The sequence below is a fragment of the Oryzias latipes genome, chromosome 2 (assembly GCF_053564925.1).
Source record: "Oryzias latipes strain Hd-rR chromosome 2, Olatipes_Hd-rR_3.1".
NCBI lineage: Eukaryota > Metazoa > Chordata > Actinopteri > Beloniformes > Adrianichthyidae > Oryzias > Oryzias latipes.
The window spans coordinates 46,075,678-46,081,639 of NC_136238.1; the positions used below are offsets into that span (position 1 = coordinate 46,075,678).

The following is a 5,962-nucleotide window of genomic DNA, read 5'->3' on the forward strand; positions in this document are numbered from 1 at the left end:
AGCTGCTTCTTTCACTTCTCTCTAAGGTCAAAGGTTGATGATGACAAAATGGCGCTGCAGGAGCAGCAGCTAGTTACAGCAGCTCTCTCTTTTCTTCTCTTTTCTATTGTTTTTTGGCCCGCTCTACGGCTTTTCTTTTATGTGGTCAATGCCTTTTGCAGGTCTGCTCATAAGGAGACCACTTTTATGACTTTTGCGTTTTGTTTTTCATTGTTTTTTAACTTGTTTGGGAGTGTGTTGGTGGACCCCCTCAGCTTCGCACATGGCTCCATTGTTTACTCCAGGGATCAGCTGTTGGCTCTTGCGTGGCCCTGCACTTTTCTACACCGAAAGACCTGAGGTTCCACCTGAAATTCTGAGGAAACGGAGAGGCTGCAGAGCAGGACGTAGGCTTCGGGAGAGGAGATGGAGGTACAAACCAAACGTTCCATCCATCATTATGGGAAACGTCCGTTCCCTGGACGAGCTGACGGCGCTGACAAAAATGAAAGAACAATTTCATATTAAAAGACGGAATTGAATTAATGTCACGTTTACCTTTGTCTAAAAATCCAGACTTTGATGTCAGTTATGAAAAAATATTTTTTCATATTAATATATTTTATCTTTTAATAAAATTACCTTCAAAACAAAACTGTAGCTGCTCCTCAAGTTTTTCAATATGATCAGGAAAAAGCCACGCTCCGACTGCTGATCTTTTGGTTGTTTATTTTTCACGTAACCAAACGAATCACCGTGAAAAACTAAAGAAAAACAAATTACACTTTCAGATTACACTTATACATAAAGATATACAAAATTACAATAAAATGAAACAATATTACCGTGTGCCCTCTGATCAAATTTTAAGGAGTTGCTTTTCCATTTGAAAGTCTTTGCACCATGCTCTGTTCCGTCTTCTTCCAGCTTGTTCTCTGCTTTCTTTCTTATAACGCTAATGCTGCCCATCAGACTTTTTATGACCAAACGCATGGACAGCGCATGCACAATCAATTTTCAGTTCACCACAAGGGGTCAGCAATGAGTCACAAAAAATTTAACATAAAGAACATTTACAAAATGAAAACTTATTTTGTGACAGCTACACTGCCACCAAAATTACATAAGATTTGTATGTACACATGTAAAATCTTGTAATTTTCAAAAATAACAATATGAAGAACCTTAAACTGTCAACCTTCATTTTTAACATCTTACTCATGTTGTACTAAAACTACAAGTTTTTGAACTGGGCGTTCAAGAAGAGACACTTGCTTCAAGCGTTCACCCTTTTCTCCCAAATCTCTCTGACCCATTTTAATCTTAACCTTTCGCACTAAACCATCATCGTCTTTGTTTGCTTCAGCTACCCTCCCCAGTTTCCACTCATTTCTAGGCATGATGTCTTCTTTGAGTAGCACAACATCTCCAACCTTCACATTTCTTTTAGGCATGTGCCACTGCTGTCTTAAGCTTATGGTGGTTAGATACTCTTTGCGCCACCTGTGCCAGAAATGCTCTGTCAAATACTGAACTCTGCGCCATCTTTTTCTAGCATACAAATCTTCTCTGACAAATCTACCTGGAGGTGGGAGTGGAACTGCTGTTTTCATCGTGAGTAAATGGTTAGGCGTTAAAGGCTCAACACTCATTGGATCGTTGATTGTCTCAATAGTGAGTGGACGGTTATTTACGATTGACATAGCCTCGTAAAGCATGGTTCTTAAAGACGCGTCATCTAATCGTCCGGCGACTTGTGCAAGAACAGAACTCATCACGCTCTTTACAGTTCTGATCTGTCGCTCCCAAACTCCCCCTCTATGACTAGTGTTGGGAATGTTCATTTGGAAGTCACACTGGGTTTTGGCTAAATACCTAGCAATCCTGTCCTTGTCAAGTTCTGAAAGACACTTTTGAAACTCATTTTTAGCTCCGACAAAATTTGTACCTTGATCTGATCTGATCTGACGTACTGCTCCTCTGATGGCAATAAAACATCTCAACCCATTTATGAATGAGTCTGTAGAAAGATCTTCCAACATCTCAATGTGAATGGCCCTTGAACTCAAACAGGTAAACAAAAGACCATAACGCTTATTTTCCTTTCTTCCTTGTCTGGTAACAAAGGGACCAAAACAGTCTAGCCCAGTGTATGTGAAAGGGGGTGAGGGCTCCACTCGATCTACTGGCAAGTCAGCCATACGTTGCTCTGCTGTTGACCCTCTTAGCTTCCTACATGTCACACACCCTTTAATGAACTTTGCCACAACCTTGCTGGCACTCACAATCCAATAGCCATTGGCTCTTAGTGCATTAAGTGTCTGGCCTGTGCCCTGATGTTGAGTTTTCTTGTGACACCAATCTAGAATTAGCCGAGTTACAAGGCCTTCCTTGGGAAGAATCACAGGGTGTTTCAGCTCAAATGATGCAGTAGATTTTCTTAGCCTGCCTCCTACCCTAAGTACGCCATTATCGAAAATGGGATCAAGTTGGTACAACTTATGTGTTTTGGGTAGTTTTTCTGTATTTTGACTCAACTGCTTCCATTCCTGTTCAAAAGCTTCTCTTTGTGCAACTCTGATGAGCACCAATGAGGCTTCTTGTCTCTCTTCAACACTAACTGGTCCTGCTTTGTCTCTCTTTACAAGTCTTTTGATCCTTGCAACAACATTTAGCACCGTATCCCAGTCAGAGAATCTAAAGAACCTCTCGAGAAAACTGTCCCTCTGCTGTGCTTGTGTTTTTAGAACTTTTACCTCAGGATCGCCTACTAAAAGCTCTGGAGAATGCTGTTTCGTGACAAACTTTCTTTCCCATAGAAAACTAGGCCCAGTGATCCAGTTTGATTCGGTCAGCTCTGCCACCTTGAGTCCTCTAGATGCATGATCTGCTGGATTTTGGTCTGTCTCAATGTAAAACCACTGGTTTGGGTCTGTGAGGTTTCTGATTTTCTGCACTCGGTTGGCAACAAAAACATGAAAGCGACGCGCTTCATTTTTTATGTACCCTAGTACCACCTGGAAATCTGTCCAGAAAAATTCTTCGTCTATTTTCAGCTCAAGCTCTGTTCGGAGAAGATTACTTACTCCTGCAGAGACTGCAGCAGCTGTCAGTTCCAGACGTGGTATAGTCACTACTCTTGTGGGTGCTACTCTTGCCTTTGCCATAACCAGGGCACAGTGTACTTTGTCACTTGACACAACCCTTAAATATGAACACTGCCCGTAGCCGCTACTGCTGGCATCTGAGAAATGATGCAACTCTATTTTCTGGATTGCACCAATGTTTTCAGGGATGAGACATCTTTTTATTTGCACCTTTGGAAGGTTTTCCAGATCCCCAAGCCATGCTTTCCATTTGGTCTCCAATGCAGGTGGGAGGGGTTCATCCCATCCAACTCCACGTTTGCACATTTCTTGAAGAACTTGCTTTCCAGTTAGTATGAAGGGAGAAAGAAATCCATGTGGATCATACACGCTTGCGACAGTTGACAGGATTCCTCTCCGTGTGTTTTGCTTTTCTTTGAGATTGACACTGAATGAAAATGTATCTGTTTCCACATTCCATTTGACTCCGAGTACACTTTGCATTGGAAGTTCAGAGTAGTTCAGACTTACGTCTTTGTCATTACAAGCACGCTCAGACACTGGTATGGCATCCAGGACCTCTTTCTTGTTGCACATGAATTTGTGCAAGCGCAACTTTCCCTTTTCGCAAATTTCTTGTGCTTCACTGACTAGCTGTTTTGCCCTTTGGATTGAATCAAGACTGATGAGACCGTCATCCACATAGAAGTTTTTGTGAATGAAGCTGGCTGCTTCGGGGTATTCCTTCTCGTGTTCTTGAGCAAGAAACTTCAGGCCATAGTTTGCACATCCTGGCGAAGATGACGCTCCAAAAATATGAACTCGCATGCGATAGTCTTTGGGTTCACTATCAATATTTCCATCCTGCCACCATATAAATCTTAGGAAGTCTCTGTCTTTGGGGCAAACATGAAAACGATGAAACATCTTCTCCACATCACAACTGATTGCAACTTGGTGTTGGCGGAACCTGCAAAGAACTCCTATGAGAGTATTAGTTAGGTCTGGGCCAGTCAGCAAATGATCATTTAGAGAGGTGCCTTCACTTTTAGCAGCACAGTCAAACACAACTCTGATTTTCTCTGGGTTTCTTGGATGATAAACTCCGTGGTGAGGAATATACCATGTGTTACCATCCTGAGATGTGCTGTCTGCTTCTTCTGCATCACCATCCTCAAACACACTGGCCATGAATCTCACATAGTCTTCTTTGTATTTTGGATTTCTTTGCATCTTTCCTTTTAGATGTTTCAAACGCAGTTTTGCAAGCTGTTTATTGTTTGGAAGTTGAGGGCGCTCTTTGAAAGGTAGAGGCATTTCCAAATGGTCTTCGCTGTTGTAGTGAATGTTTTCATTCAGGAACTGCAGAAACTGGAAGTCTTCCTGAGATATGTTTCCTTCTGAAGGATTTGTGTCCATAAAATCTGTTTCCAACACTTTAATGACTGAAGAAGGTGTGATGGATGGCAGCTCTTTCACGTTAATACGATGGCATGTTCCCGTTACATCCATAGCACTTGTCCATGGCTTCATGGATCCCACTATACTCCATCCTAAGTCTGTTTTCACTGCATAGGGGTCATGGTCGTTGCCTGGGATTACTTTTCTTGGTTTTAGAGCTCTTGCACAATCATAACCAATCAGAAGTGCTGCAGGACAATCCAACAGATTGGGTATTTCTTTTGCAATGCTGTGCAAGTGAGGCCATGCTTCTGCTGTTTTACAAGTGGGTACATTGTTTTGTTCAAGCGGAATGTACTCACGAGTATATGCAGGGGGTAGTTCTATGTACTCTTGTGAGTACCCTCTTACTTTCAATCCACTTACTCGAAAACTTGGCATGATTGAACCTTTGTCTGTCATTGTTGTAAGTTTTAACTTCACAGGTTCAGAGTCGGCTTTGAGCTTGTCCGAAATTTCTTTGTCAATGAATGTATTGCTGCTCTGTGTGTCTAGCAAAGCGTAAACCAAGGTCTCTTGTTCATTACCTTTTGTGCATGACAGCCAGACAGGAACAATCATTGACGTGTGATCACTGTGGTCCACTTTCACATTGTTAGACACTGCTGATGCATTTTCCTCTGCCAACTGCATCTCACATTTGTCCACTTTAGGATGATCTTCATGAAGTGGAGTGGGATGGTTTTTCCTGCAGATATTACAGTTGGCTTTCTGGCGGCAGTTCCTTGAAATGTGTCCAACTCTGAGGCAGCCAAAACACATATTGTTTTCAATAACAAACTTTCTCTTTTCTTGAAGGGACATTGCTGCGAATTTTTCACATTTGTAGATAAAGTGACTTTCCTTACAGCAAATACATTCAATCCGACTTTTGTTCCGAGCTGGAAAGGTGTCAGGATATGATTTGTTACTCTGCACTGCACCACAGGTCCTCGAGTTTTTGATTGTCTTTGTTGTATTCAAGGCACTTGCCTTAATGCGTTTTTGCTCCTTGATTGGGTTCTCAAGTCCTTTTAATGCTAACAAAGACGAGACTGGATTGCATGCTATTTGCGCTTCTTTTGCCACAAATTCTGCAAACTCAACAAATCCAGGATATTCCTTTTCCTCATCCAACGTTTTAGTCACATGTCTATTCCATCGAGCAGTCACCCAGTCAGGAAGTTTCAGGAGTATTTTTTGATTTTCCTCACAGTCATCCAAAATCTTGAGACCTTGCACATAGGGCATTGCATTCTTACATGAAATGAGAAAAATCACTGAACTCTCTCAATCTAAGCGACTCTTTTGACCCAATCTTTGGCCAGCTGCTTAATTTTCCTCTGAATGCTCTCTGAATTACAAAAGGATGGCCATATCGCTTATTCAAGGCCCCCCAAGCCTGAACGTAGGCTTCCTCGTCACTGCGATAGAACGTTCCCTCCAACACACTAAGA

The 5,962-nt window shown here is 42.0% G+C and overlaps 1 protein-coding gene and 1 long non-coding RNA gene across 4 annotated transcripts in view; one reads left to right on the forward strand and one right to left on the reverse strand.

Moving 5' to 3' along the window:
- The window catches only part of LOC144988999 (NLR family CARD domain-containing protein 3-like), a 292,143-nt gene that overhangs the window by 80,837 nt on the left and 205,344 nt on the right, over positions 1 to 5,962 (forward strand). The window lies entirely within an intron of this gene.
- On the reverse strand, positions 199 to 4,876 carry LOC144989444 (uncharacterized). The gene is made up of 2 exons (XR_013653632.1): positions 622 to 4,876; positions 199 to 475 (listed from the first exon to the last, which is right to left on the reverse strand). It is a non-coding gene; the product is annotated as an uncharacterized LOC144989444 (long non-coding RNA).